We start from the raw sequence: 14,905 nt of genomic DNA, 5'->3' as shown, positions 1-14,905 counted from the left end.
GTGCCTGTGTCTGCTCAGACCTTCCCTTCCCGCTGCTGGCTGCCTGCCCGTCCTTGGGCATCATTAAAATGCCCAGCTGCTTTTTCTTGCACATTTTGGGTGGAAACGGGATCACTTTCAGTCCTCATAACCAGGCATTTGCATCGCGGTGTTGATTTAAGTGGGACGCTGAGGATTTCCCGCAGGGACGGTTCCTAAAAGACTGAGTTCCCTGCTCTGGCCCAGCCAGGCTCCTTCCTCACAGGGCAGCTTGTTTCCGTCTGCTTTTGTTTTCACGCTAGGACCCGTCTGTGCAGCCCTAACTGAGCTGGATTTTTTTTGTGTTTGCAGAATTGCCTGCTTCAAAAGCTTTCCCCAGCAGGCCTGTGAAGGGCGAGGAAAGCAGTGTTGGACGGTGAGAGGGGTCTCACATGTTTTAGCACAGGGCCGGCTGGTGGGGAGGAGCCTGTGGGCCTGTTGGTGGCACCGACATCTGACATCTGGGGGGTGAAGTACCGGCACCAGCCCGGCTGCCAAGACCCCCACCCAGGCGATGCCGACGGCAGTGACGGCCAGCCAGCCAGAGGGAACAGCAAACAGGACGACCGGGGTGGGGGCCCACGGCCTTCTTAGCTGAGAGCCGACTCTGCCCCATGCCTTCATCCTCTCTTCTCAGCTGATCATTATTAACAATCCAGTGTTTTCTCATAACACAAAAGTAGACCAGGTAGGCAGCTGTGTCCACTCACCACTGATTACACATGAAGTATCCTCCACGAGGGACCATGGGGGCAGGGCCACGCATCCCAAGCTTAAAGAACTGTTTTAACCGGCGTTTGATATTTCCATACTGTCCGGCCACTTCACCATGCCCCAGGTGCTTTTCTACTTCGGGGGCGGGCGGTTAGCTTGTCCTTGCCATCCTCCTTCCCATCAGACAATGTATTTAGCGCTCATACCCTCAGCATTTCTCCACAGTGAAGTGGATTTGTGATAAGCCCACGGGAGGCCCACAGTGCGGTCGGCCCCGTCTCTTGCTCCGACCGGCCTTCCTGTACGGCGTCGGAGTCTCAGAAGCGCTGGGAGTTCAGCAGGTTCTTCAGCGGCCCTGAGCTGGGTACAGTCCCAACCTCAAAGTGCATCAAGTCCGACCCCCGCACTGGGGCTGCTGGAACAGACAGGGAGATCTCAGACGCAGGTGCTGGGGAAGCATCTCTGGGTGGCGGGCAGGGAATGGGCTTGGATCCTGTGGGTCCCTGAGCCTTCCGGCTCTTCCTCTCCCCCTGGTCTGATGCACCCATCCTCACATCCCCATGGTTGCAATTCACATCAAACCTGAGTGAGGGGTGCGGAGGGGCTGTGTGGGGTGGGGGTAGCCTTCTGCTCAGAGGCAGAGAGACTACTCTCTGGCATAGAAACATAAAGCAGCCCCGGCTGATTTTTTGTATTTTTAGTAGAGAAAGTAGAGCCCCTAATTTCTCTATTAAAAATACAAAAATTAGCTGGGCATGGCGGCACCTGCCTGTAATCGCAGCTATCGGGAGGTTGAGGCAGGAGAATGGATTGAACCTGGGAGACATAGGTTGCCATGAGCCCAGATCACGCCATTGCACTCCAGCCTGTATGACACAGCAAGACTCAGTCTAAAAAATAATAATCAATGAGTGTATGTCCTCTCCCAGTGAGTCCTCCTCCATCAGGTCATGGGTGGGACTCATAGGAGACTTGTCAAATGAACTCCCCGTGTCTGTGCCTGGGGAACAGAATGCAGTCTTTCACTGGGCCAGCCCTAGAGAGGAAAAGAGCAGTGTTTGCCTCATGTCTCCCAGATGTTCGCAAACTGACTGGCTTCCTTTCTCAGGGAAGCTTTGAGGTTTCAGGGATTTGCAGCTGGGTTCCATCCAGCTGCGGCTGCCTGGTGTTTTCTGTTGCAGTCAGACTCGGGGAGATGCTGGCAGGAGTTCTCTGATGGGGCCAGTAAGGGGAGGACATTGCAGTGAGCTGAGATGGTGCCACTGCGCTCCAGCCTGGGTGACAGAGCAAGACTCTGTCTCAACACACCAAAAAAGCTTGGTGTGGTGGCTCACTCCTGTAATCCCAGCACTTTGGGTCCTTGAGGCTTGGCAGATCACGAGGTCAAGAGATCCAGTGTAAGCATCTTTCATTCTGCCTGTCCAGTTGCTTCTTTCAGTTGGGTTCTCTGATGATATTTCAGTTGGGTTCTTGTGCGTTCCTACCCTGAGGTCTTTGAGGTCACTGGACTATTTTGTGTCTAACTGGAGAGTCAGGAATTTGGAGAAGGTACCCAATGGCCAGTTACTGCAGGATTTCTAGACTTTCAGTCTCTTCCAAAATGGATCCACAAGCTAAGAATCATGCTTTGGCTTTAAAAGGTGTTGGTTTGTTTCTTACATGTCTCAATTCTTGGGGGGAAAATCAAAGGAATGATAAAACGTTTCATGATACAAAAATGATTTGAGGCTGGGCGCAGAGGCTCACACCTGTAATGCCAGCATTCTGGGAGGCTGAGGAGGAAGGATTACTTGAGCCCAAGAGTTTGAAATAAGCCTGGGCAACAGCGAGATCCTGTGCCTACAGAAATAAAGTGAAATGAAGAAATAGACCAGGTGCACTAGCCTGTAATCCCAGCGCTGTGGGAGGATCTTGTGGGAGGCTAAGTCAGTAGCATGACTCCAGCTTAGCGGTTCGAGACCAGCCTGGTCAGTATACTGAGTCCCCGTCTCTAGTAATGATACAAAATTAGCTGGACATGGTGGTGTGCGTTTGCAGTTTCAGCTACACAGGAGTCCAAGGTGGCAGGATCAGTCAGTTGAGCCTGGGAATTGAAGGCTGCAGTGAAATGCTTAAAAAAACAAAACAAAGCCAGATGTGGTGGCACGCGTGTGTGGTCACAGCTGCGTAGGAAGCTGAGGCTGGAGGATTGCTTGAGGCCATGAAGGTGGAGGCTGCAGTGAGCTGCGATCATGCCACTGCACTCCAGGCCGGGCAACAGCTTGGCCAAGACCTTGTCTCAGCCAAAGTACATTGAAAAAGATAGGCCTTTTCTTTATATATATATATACACCCGTATATATACATATGTACACGTATATATACGTATATATATATATGCGTGTATATATACGTGTACATATGTATATATACGCATGCATATATATATATATATATATATATATTTTTTTTTTTTTTTTTTGAGATGGAGTTTTGCTGTTGTTAGTGAGACTGGAGTGCAATGGCACAATCTCGGCTCACCGCAATCTCCGCCTCCTGGGTTCAAGCAATTCTCTTGCCTCGGCCTCCCGAGTAGCTGGGACTACAGGCGCGCACCACCACGCCCAGCTAATTTTTTGTATTTTTATTAAAGATGGGGTTTCACCTTGTTGACCAGGATGGTCTCTGTCTCTTGACCTTGTGATCCACCCACCTCAGCCTCCCAAAGTGCTGGGATTACAGGCTTGAGCCACCGCGCCCAGCCAGGACTTTTCTTTATATTTTTTAGTTTAAGTTTTGGGGCACATGTGCAGAATGTGCAGGTGTGTGACATAGGTACACACGTACCATGGTGGTACATCCATCCCCCCATCATCTACATTAGGTATTTCTCCTAATGCTCTCCCCCGGCAAACCCCCCACCCCCGATCTCCCTCCCCTAGCCCCCGACCCGCTGACAAATGCCAGTGTGTGGAAATTTCAATATGAAAATCATGTCCCCCAGAATGTCCTATTTCTTCCCAGCTGGGCTGTTTGTGGAGTTCCGTGGGGAGGCATCTCCGCATAGCTCACGTTCCCTCAGGAGGAAGTGCCCTGCCATAGTGTCTGTCAGGGGACAGCCTGCTCTCAGCAGCACCCACCCCCAGCACCCAGCAGGCCTGGGCCTCCAAGTCATAACTGGGAACACTCACCGCCTAGTGACAGGACCTCATGTGCTCATTGGAAACTCACCGCTTCTGGTCCAGGGTGCAGTATCCATGCATCTTTTTCGTGTGTTTTCTGTTTTTTTGAGACAGTTTCACTCATGTTGCCCAGGCTGGAGTGCAATGGCATGATCTCGTCTCACTGCAACGTCTGCCTCCGGGGTTCAAGTGCTTCTCCTGCCTCAGCCTCCCAAGTATCTGGGATTACAGGCGCCCACCACCATGCCTGGCTAATTTTTGTATTTTCAGTAGAGAAAGAGTTTCATCATATTGGCCAGGCTGGTCTTCCTGACCTCAGGTGATGCACCTGCCTTGGCCTCTCCAAGTGCTGGGATTACAGGCGTGAGGCAGCATGCTGGCCAGTGTGGATACGTCTTGAGCACGTGGCTGGAATTCCTTCCTTTGGGAACTTGCAGCCCCTTGTGTCCTGGTCATATAAACTGTGTTAAGAAGAGACACCGCTAAATATGTCCTAGAAACTCGGATGTGTGTTGCTTTCTGCCTGGAAATGTGATTCATTTTTATGGAAAATTTATTTTATAGCAAAATGAATTTTGTGTGTGTGTGTGTGTGTGTGTGTGTGTGTATGAGGTACAATGTGATGTTTTAATGCAAATACACATTGTACAATGACTAAATCAAGCTACTTACCATATAACAATTAAGCTAATTAACACGAATTAACATATTAATCAAGCTAATTATTATATTACCGTAACCCTAATTCTAGCTGATATCTATCACCTCACCTACTTTTTGTTGTGGTGAGACTATGTAAAATCTGCTTTTAGTCATTTTGAAAGATGCGACGTATTAACTATAGTCACTGTGTGGTATAATAGAACACTCAGTGCATTTCTTTGATCAGGCTGACACAATTTAAATTTAATGTAACATTCTTTTTTTCTTTTTTTTTTATTGCATTTTAGGTTTTGGGGTACATGTGCAGAGCATGCAATACAGTTGCATAGGTACACACAGGGCAGTGTGTTTTGTTTGCTTTCTCCCCTTCACCCACATTTGGTATTTCTCCCCTGGCAATCCCTCCCCACCTCCCCCTCCCACTGGCCCTCCCCTTTTCCCCCCAATAGACCCCAGTGTTTAGTACTCCCCTTTCTGTGTCCATGTGTTCTCATTTTTCATCACCCACCTATGAGTGAGAATATGCGGTGTTTCATTTTCTGTTCTTGTGTCAGTTTGCTGAGAATGATGTTCTCCAGATTCATCCATGTCCCTATAAACGACACAAACTCATCATTTCTGATTGCTGCATAATATTCCATGGTGTATATGTGCCACATTTTCCCAATTCAGTCTATCATCGATGCGCATTTGGGTTGATTCCAGGTCTTTGCTATTGTAAACAGTGCTGCAATGAACATTCATGTGCATGTGTCCTTGTAGTAGAAGGATTTATAGTCCTTTGGATATATGCCCAGTAATGGAATTGCTGGGTCAAATGGGATTTCTATTTCTAAGTTAATGTAACATTTTTTAAAGAATGTCTTATCCTATCACCCTGGCTGGAGTGCAGCATCACGTTCATAGCTTACTGCAGACTCCAAGTCCCAGCTCAGGTGATCCTCCCACCTTGGCCTCTCAGGTAGCTGCAGCTACAGGTGTGCACCACACACGATTAATTTTAACATTTTCTGTGGAGATGGGGGTCTTGGTTGCCCAGGCTGGTCTTGAATTCCTAGGCTAAAGGGACCTTCCTGCCTCAGCATCCCAAGCAGCTGGGAGCAGGTCCATGCTTCCACACCCAGCTACTTTTTTCAATGTTTTTTAAGAGATGAGGTTTCATCATATTGCCCAGGCTGCTCTCAGACTCCTGGCCTCCACTGGTCCTCCCTCCTCAGCCTTCCATAGCATTCTGATCACAGGCACGAGCCACTGCTCCTGGCCTCCAGCTAAAATTTCGTGTTCTTTGACAGACACTCTGGCATTCTTACCTGGCAACCACCATTCTACTCTCTGCTATTATGCGTTCCGCCTTTTTAGATTCTACATGTGAGATGATACAGTATTTGGGTATTTGTCTCTCCGTGCCTGGTTCATTTCACTTCACATGGTGTCTTCCAGTCTTATCCATGTTGCTGCACATGACAGGACTTCCTTTTTCATGGCTGCATACTATTCCATTGTGTCTGTGTTACTTTTTCTTGATGTACTCATCTGTTCACGGACGAGTGGCTTGATTCCAATCTTGTAAACTGAGAGTAGTGGTGCAGTGCACAGGGGGTGCGGGTGTCCCATTGATGGGCTGGCTGCCTTTGGGTACACACCCAGCGGTGGGATGACCTGTGGCCGCATTCTAAGGGAACCCGTCTTCAGTGCCTACATGGTGGTGGCCCCTTGGCTGCATTCCTAGGGAACGTCTTCAGTGTATACATGGGGCAGTCCCTTGGCCACATGCTGAGGGAACGTCTTTAGTGTGGTCCCTTGGCCAGGTTCTTAGGGAACGTCTTCAGTGTGTACACGGTGGTAGTCCCTAGGCAACATCCTTAGGGAATGTTTTCAGTGTCTACATGGCAGCTGTTCCTTAGCCACATCCTTAGTGAATATCTTCAGTGTACACACGGTGGCGGTCCCTTGGCTGCATTCCTAGGGAACATCTTCAGTGTATACACAGGGGTGGTCCCTTGGCCACATGCTTAAGGAATGTCTTTAGTGCGGTCCCTTGGCCACGTTCTTAGGGAATGTCTTCAGTGTGTAACACAGTGGCAGTGTCTTGGCCACATGCTTAGGGAACATCTTCAGTGTGGTTCCTTTTCACATTGTTAGGGAACGTGTTTAGTTCATACACGGTGGCAGTCCCTTGGCCACATTCTTAGGGAACGTGTTCAGTGTGTACATGGTGGTGGTCCCTTGGCCACTTCCTGGGTTCAAGCCATTCTCCTGCCTCAGCCTCCTGAGTAGCTGGGATTACAGGTGCCTGCCATCATGCCTGGCAATTTTTTTTTTTTTTAATTAGTGATGGCATTTCTCCACGTTGGTCAGGCTGGTCTCCAACTCTTCTTTACCCATCTCATCATCTCTCAAACGAGTTATTCTCACTGTTGGGAAGAAGTTCTGTGGAAAGCATTGCACTTTTTTTTTTTTTGAGATGGCGTCTTGCTCTCTCGCCAGGCTGGAGTGCAGTGGTGCGATCTCGACTCACCACAACCTCTGCCTTCCGGGTTCAAGCGATTGTGCAGCCTCAGCCTCCCAAGTAGCTGGAATTACAGGCACCCGCTACCACGCCTGGCTAATTTTTGTATCTTTAGTAGAGACGGGGTTGTCCATGTTGGTCAGGCTGGTCTTGAACTCCCGACCTCAAGTGGTCTGCCCACCTCGGCCTCCCAAAGTGCTGGATCGCAGGTGTGAAGCACTGCGCCCATGTAGTTGGTCTTTTGTTTGAATATACTGCTGTCTATGATGACATAAGCTTTCCCTCCATTTAAACAGCTCTGTTGAGAAATAATTCATGCAGCATACCATCATCCACCCACGAAATCACGGAATTCAGTGGTTTCCACATATTTGCAGGGTTAGTCAAGCACTGCCACTGTGTACCCTCTGGGACGATTTTATCAACCTCAGAGGAAGCCCTGTGCCCATTAAGCAGTAAATTGTCTGCATTCCTCTAGCTTCTCCATCCTGACAACCACAGATCTGGATTCAGTCTCCATGGATTTTTATCACACGGATATTTCTCTTTTTCTGGAGGCAGTTTCGCTCTTGTTGCCCAGGCTGGAGTGCAATGACGCCATCTCGGCTCACTGCAACCTCCGCTTCCCGGATTAAAGTGATTCTCCTGCCTCAGCCTCCCGAGTAGCTGGGATGACAGGCATGCACCCCTGGGCCTGGCCATTTTGTATTTTTAAGTGGAGACAGAGTTTCTCCACGTTGATCAGGCTGGTCTCGGGTGTCTCAATTCCTGACCTCAGGTCATTCACCCGCCTCGGCCTCCCAAAGTGCTGGGATGGCAGGCGTGAGCCACTGTGCCTGGGTCACCTGGATATCCTACAGTCTGTGGCCTTTCATGTGTGTGCCTTGTCTACTGAGCATGATGTTTTCAAGGTTCATCCGTGTCATGGCCTGTGATGGAATTTCGTTCCGTGTTTGAGCTGCCTACGCTTACGTCTTACAGATTGACCCCGTAGCATGAATACATTGTGTGTGTTCGTTCATTAGTTGACAGACACCTTGCTGACTCCCGCTTCTCCTGTATTACGAATAATGCTGTTCAGAGTGTCTGTGTGTGAATATTTCAGTAGAGACCTGTTTTTTCTTTTTCTTTCTGAAATGGACTCTTGCTCTTCTTGCCCAGGCTGTAGTGCAGTGGTGCTATCTCCGCTCACTGCAACCTCCACCTCTGAGGTTTGAGCGATTCTTCTGCCTCAGCCTCTCGAGTAGCTGGCGTGACAGGTGTGCATCACCACACCTGGCTAATTTTGTGTTTTTACTAGAAATGGGGTTTTACTAGGTTGGCCAGGCTGGTCTCAAACTCCTGACCTAGTCATCGGTCCGCCTCAGCCTCCCAAAATGTTGGGATTATAGGTGTGAACCACCATGTCTGGCTGTCTCCTTTTCACAGAGAATTCTACGGGACAATCAGGATATTTGAAGACTTTTTTTTTTTTCAGAGTCTTGCTCTGTTGCCAAGGCTGTAGTACAGTGGTGTGATCTTGGCTCACCACAGCCTCCACCTCCTGGGTTCAAGTGATTCTCCTGCCTCAGCCTCCTGAGTAGCTGGGATGACAGGGACAGACCACCACGCCTGGGTAATTTTTGTATTTTTAGAATAGATGGGGTTTCACCATGTTGGCCAGGCTGGTCTCAAACTCCTGACCTAGTGATCTGCCCACCTCAGCTTCCTAAAGTGCTGGGATCAAAGATGTGACCCACCTGGCCCGACTGAGCGCCTTTGCTGCCTCCAACTTTAAGGAGGGAAGTTGAAGCCTAACGTTCCCTTGTTATTTCTTATCAGAGAACGTTAACAAGCAATTAAATGAGTGAAGGAATGAATATGTGACCCACATGCTTTTTTTAGGGAACATTTGAGGCAGAGTATGTATTTCTCCACAGGGAAGAAATTCTAGACATAAAAGCGGAGTCCAGAAACCTCTCTGATGTAGGGGATGCTACTGCTGCCTGGATGACAGCTTAGTGCATGTAATTCTGGCCCTTTGGGAGGCCAAGGTGGAAGGATCACTTGAGGCCAGGAGTTTGACATCAGCTTGGGCAACACAGTGAGACCCCATCTCTGCAAAAATAAAAATAAATCAGAAGGGCGTGGTGGCACACCCCTGTAGTCACAGCTACTTGGGGGACTGAGGTACTAGGGTCACTTGAGAACAGGAGTTTGAGATCAGCCTGAGCAACAGAGCAAGACCCTGTCTCTACAAAAATTTTTTAAGAAAAACTGGCAGACGAGGTGGTACATGTCTGTAGTCCCAGCCACCTAGGAGGCTGAGGCAGGAGGATTGCTTGAGTCTGCGAGGTTGAGGCTGCAGTGACCTGTCTCTACCACTGCACTCAAGCCTGGGTGACAGAGCAAGACCCCCTCATAATAATTATAATAATAATAAGTTGGTGCAAAAGTAATTGGGGCCTTTGCCATTTACTGTTGCACCAAACGAATAGTAAAACAAGAAATCAATCCTGTGCCTGCATCCACTGCAGCTTGTAACAGTGGACAAAGCTGCACCTATAGCCCTCAGTATTTCATAAAAGGACCAGGCTGTGTGAAGATCAGGAGTTTAGACAGGAATCAGAAAACACACAGACCTTTTCAAAACAACTCACCTACAATCAAGAATGATAGGACTTCTGTGTTTCTTTTTTTTTTTTGAGACGGAATTTTGTTCCTTGCCCAGGCTGGAGTGCAGTGTCAATCTCGGCTCACCACAACATCCACCTCCCAGGTTCAAGCAATACTCCTGCCTCAGCCTCCTGAGTAGCTGGGATTACAGGCACGAACCATCACAGCCATCTAATTTTTTTGTATTTTTTAGTAGAGATGGGGTTTCTCCATGTCGGTCAAGCTAGTCTCAAACTCCCAACATCAGGTGATCCACCTGCCTCAGCCTCCCAAAGTGCTGGGATTACAGACGTGAGCCACTGTGCCTGGCTCCTGTGCTTCATATTTTTAAAGAATAGAATATATGGTATAAGCATAGATCTATTTACATACTTATTCATTTATTTTATTTTTATTGATTTACTTAATTTTTAAATATTTTTTTAAAGTCGAGATTTCACCATGTTGGTCAGGCTGGTCTAGAATTCCCGACCTCAGGTGATCCGCCCGACTTTGCCTCCAAAGTGCTTGGATTACAGGTTTGAGCCACCATGCCCGGCCTTTATTCATCTATTTTAGAGACGGGATCTCGCTCTGTTGCCCAGGCTGGAGTGCTGTGCTCAGTCACAGCTCACTGCACCTATAACTCCTGGGTTCAGAAGATCCTCCCACCTCAGCCTCCCACGTAGCCGGGACTGCACGTGCAAGCCACCATGCCTGGCTGAGTTTTACATTTCTTTGTAAAGATGGGGTCTTGCTGTGTGGCCAAGCTGATCTCAAACTCCTGGCCTCAAGTGATTGCCTCTCCTTGACCTAAAGTGTAGGGGTTACACTGCTTCCAGCCTAAACTGTTTTTTTCTTAAATTGTATTTTAAGTTCTGGGGCACATGTGCAGAGTGTGCAGGATTGTTACACAGGTATACACATGCCATGGTGGTTTGCTGCATCCATCCCCCTGGATCTACATTAGGTATTTCTCCTAATGCTCTCCCTCCACCATCCTCCCACTCCCGACAGGCCCCGGTGTGTGATGCTCCCCTCCCTGTGTCCGTGTGTTCTCATTGTCCAACACCCGCTTATGAGTGAGAACATGCAGTGTTTAGTTTTTTGTTCTTGTGTCAGTTTGCTGAGAATGATGGTTTTCAGCTTCATCCATGTCCCTGCAAAGGACATGAACTCATCCTTTTTGATGGCTGCATAGTATTCCACGGGTTCTCATTGTTCCACTTCCACTTCTGAGTGAGAACATGCAGTGTTTAGTTTTTTGTTCTTGTGTTAGTTTGCTGAGAATGATGGTTTCCAGATTTATCCATGTTTTTACTTTGAGATGATTGTAGGTTTACAAGCAGTTGACGGAAATATGACAGAATCTTGTGTCTGCTTTCCTCCGTTTCCCCCCAGTGGTAGCATCTTGCAAAGCACAAGTTTTAAAAGAAAAACTATATACCACCTAAAAATGTTTTAGTTGTGTATAATCAAAACTGCCTCAAATGACATCCACAGGCACATGAGAAACTGCAGCCAACCTGCATCCTCCCTCAACCTCCTGTCCCTCCCCGAACCCCTGAGAATTACTTGTCTGTTCTCTATTTCTGTGACTTTTCTCATTTCAAGAATGCCATATAAATGGAGTCATACAGAGAGTAACTCCTTTCAAATGCTAGATTTCTTTTCCCCCCAGCTCAATACAGTTCCCTGGAGATCCATCCAAGTTGTTGCTGAGAACAATAAGATGTTTCCTTTTATATAACACCTGCAAAAAGGCTTTTACAAATGGCAATGAGACTGTTGCCATTTTGATTCTAAACAAGGTGGCCGCAAGTGGCTTTCGTGTGTATCTTGGCTTATGTGTGGGAGTGTATCTGTGCAGTTAATTCTTCAAAGCAGAATTATTGAGCCAAAAAGAACATGTGTATAAATTTTCTTTTTCCTGTTTTTTTTTTTTTTTTTTTTTTTTAAAGAGACAGAGTCTTGCTCTGTCACCCAACCTGGGGTCATAACTCACTGCAGCCTGACATCCTGGGCTCAAGTGATCCTTCCCTTTCAGCCTCCAGAGTGGCTGGGACCACAGGCAAGCATAACCGGAAATTTATTTTTATTTCTGTAGAGATAGGGTCTTGCTATGTTGCCCAGGCTGGCCCTGCCCCTAGCCTCCAGTGATCCTCCCTCCTTGGCCTCCCAAAGTGCTGGGATTCCAGCACTAAGCTACTGACTCATGTAACCTTTCAGGAGTCGCATTCAACTTATCTCAAGATAATACAGTCTTGGTGGGTGCATTTGAATGGAGGATGTAAACCTCTGACTTCACCAAGGCATTTGCATTCTGGATACGAGCCTGGTCTTCCACCTGTTCTGATTGATGAAAGCCACTGATGACTTTATTCATTATTTCTTTCTGAGTGAGACTGAACATGGTTTCTTATGCTTACATTTTATTTATGTCTGAATTGTAGATTCAGTTCCTTTATCCATTTAGGGAGATGTTTGCTTACAAGAGCTCTTATTTTTATTTTATTTTATTATTGTTTTTGAGACAGAGTCTTGCTCTGTCAACCAGGCTGGAGTGCGGTGGTGCGATCTTAGCTCACTACAACCTCCGCCTCCCGGGTTGAAGAGATTCTCCTGCCTCAGTCTCCCGAATAGCTGGGACTCAGGCTCACACCACCATGCCCAGCTAATTTTTGTATTTTTAGTAGAGATGGGATTTCACCTTGTTGGCCAGGACACTGTCGATCTCTTGACCTCATGATCCGCATGCCTTGGCCTCCCAAAATGCTGGGACTATAGGCGTCAGCCACTACGCCTGGTCACAAGACCTTTTTATAGACCAAAAAGAAAAAAAAAAGATTCCTTTATCTGTTGGCTGCAATTCGTCATGTGCCTGTGGATGTTATTTGAGGCAGTTTTGATTACATACAACTAAAACATTTTTAGGTGGTAGTTTTCCTTTTAAAACTTGTGCATTTTTTGTTTAGAAAAGGTATCTTAAACATGAGATTACATGTATTTTTTCAGCTTTTATTGATACATAGTAACTGTACATATTTTTGGGGTGCACGTGATATTCTGATATCACAATGTATCAGAATATCACGTGCACCCCGAAAGTGTGTACAACTATGTGTAAATATTTGTGGTCTGATGATCAAATCAGGGTATGTAGGTATTTGTCACCTCCAAAATTGATTATTTTACTTTGTCTCTTTTTTGAGACAGAGTCTCACTCTGCCACCCAGGCTGGAATGCAGTGGAGTGATCTTGGCTCACTGTAACCTCTCTGCCTCCTGGGTTCAAGCGGTTCTCCTGCCTCAGCGTCCCGAGTAGCTGGCATTACAGGCGCCCACCACGACGCCCGGCTTATTTTTGTATTTTTAGTAGAGATGGGGTTCTACCATGTTGGCCTGGCTGGTCTCAAACTCCCGGCCTCAGGTGATCCCCCCGCCTTGGCCTCCCAAAGTGCTAGGATTACAGGCGTGAGTCACTGCATTTGGCCCTGTTTATTATTTTTCTTGTGCTGGGAATATTTCAGGTCTTCTAGCTGCTTTGAAATGTAGAATATCTTCTTGTTGACTGTCGTCACTGCACTGTGCTGTCAGACACAAGAAGTTATTTCTTTTTTTGAGATGAAGTTTCATTCTTTTTGCCCCAGCTGGAGTGTGATGGAACGATCTCGGCTCACCGCAATCTCTGCCTTCTGGGTTCAAGCAGTTCTCCTGCCTCAGCTTCCTGAGTAGCTGGGATTACAGGCGTGCACCACCATGCCCGGCTATTTTTGTATTTTTAGTAGAGACGGAGTTTCACCATGTTGGTCAGGCTGGTCTGGAACTGCCAACGTCAGGTGATCCACCCACCTCAGCCTCCTAAAGTGCTGGGATGACAGGCGTGAGCCACCACGCCCAGCTTAGGATTCATTTCTTGAATCTAATTGTATGTGTGTAGCCATCAACCAACTTCTTGTCGTCCTCTTTACCTGCCTCACAGCCTCTCATAACAATCATTTATTGAGGTTGTATCTTTGTTTTTGAGAGAAGGTCTCACTCTGTTGCCTAGGCTGGAGTGCAGAGGCACAATTATAGTTCTCTGCAGCCTCAATCTCCAGGGCTCAAGCGATACCCCCATCTCAGCCCCCTTAGTAATTGGGGCTATAGGTACTCCTATCACACCTGGCTCATTTTTCTGATTTTTTGGTACAGACGGGGTCTTGCTATGTTGCACACGCTGGTCTCTAACTCCTGAGCTCAAGCAGTCCTTCCTCCTCAGCCTTGCAAAGTGCTGGGATCACAGGCATGAATGTTTTGGGGTGCATGTGCAGATCATGCAGGATTGCTGCACAGGTACACACGTGGCAGTGTGGTTTGCTGCCTCCATCTCCTGGTCACCTGTATCTGGCATTTCTCCCTATGCTATCTCTACCCAACTCCCCACCCGCCGCTGTCCCTCCCCTATTTCCCCCAACAGACCCCAGTGTGTGATGCTCCCCTCCCTGTGTCCGTGTGTTCTCGTTGTTCAACACCTGCCTATGAGTGAGAATACACAGTGTTTGCTTTTCTGTTCTTGTGTCAGTTTGCTGAGAATGATGGTCTCCAGGTTCGTCCATGTCCCAGAAAAGGGCACAAACTCATCATTTTTGATGGCTGTGTAGTATTCCATGGTGCATATGTGCCACATTTTCCTTGTCCAGTCTATCATTGATGGACATTTGGGTTGGTTTCAAGTCTTTGCTATTTTAAACAGGGTCACTATGAATATACGTGCACATGTCCTTAAAATAGAATGATTTATAATCCTTTGGGGATATACCCAGTCATGGGATTGCTGTATCTTAAGAAACAACTACCACGAGCCCTGTGTTTCCATCTAATATTTGTACAATTTAATTTTTGCACGATCGAACCTTTGGGCCACCTCTGGTTTACTTTGCGGTGAGCAGTGAGCTTTGTGTGTAGAGAGCTGTTATTTTTGCAGTTTCCCTGAACCTTGGCTGCCGCTGAAGTCAATCTTCCAAATTAGACGGTTAAAATTAGGTCAGTGAGCTGAGGACATTCTCAACAGCGCAGGTTGCGGAAGGGAGCTTCCTCTCGTGTCACCCTACCACATCGTGCGTTTTGCCAACCGTGTAACCCTCAGAGATGCCGGCGACCTTTCCTCTTCTTCAAGTTGTAACTTTACCTGGCGTCATTAAGCCGTGAGGCTGCAAATCTCCCTG

General features: G+C 47.5%; 1 pseudogene across 1 annotated transcript in view; it reads left to right on the top strand.

Annotated features, from left to right (window-relative positions):
• LOC128930738 (polyprenol dehydrogenase-like) overlaps positions 1-14,905 on the top strand; it is a 200,792-nt pseudogene that overhangs the window by 17,599 nt on the left and 168,288 nt on the right. The gene's annotated exons all lie outside the window — the stretch shown is intronic.

Source organism: Callithrix jacchus, chromosome Y (assembly GCF_049354715.1).
Source record: "Callithrix jacchus isolate 240 chromosome Y, calJac240_pri, whole genome shotgun sequence".
NCBI classification, from domain to species: Eukaryota; Metazoa; Chordata; class Mammalia; order Primates; family Cebidae; genus Callithrix; species Callithrix jacchus.
The sequence above is the reverse complement of the archived record's forward strand: the minus strand, read 5'-3'. Positions and strand labels throughout refer to the sequence as shown.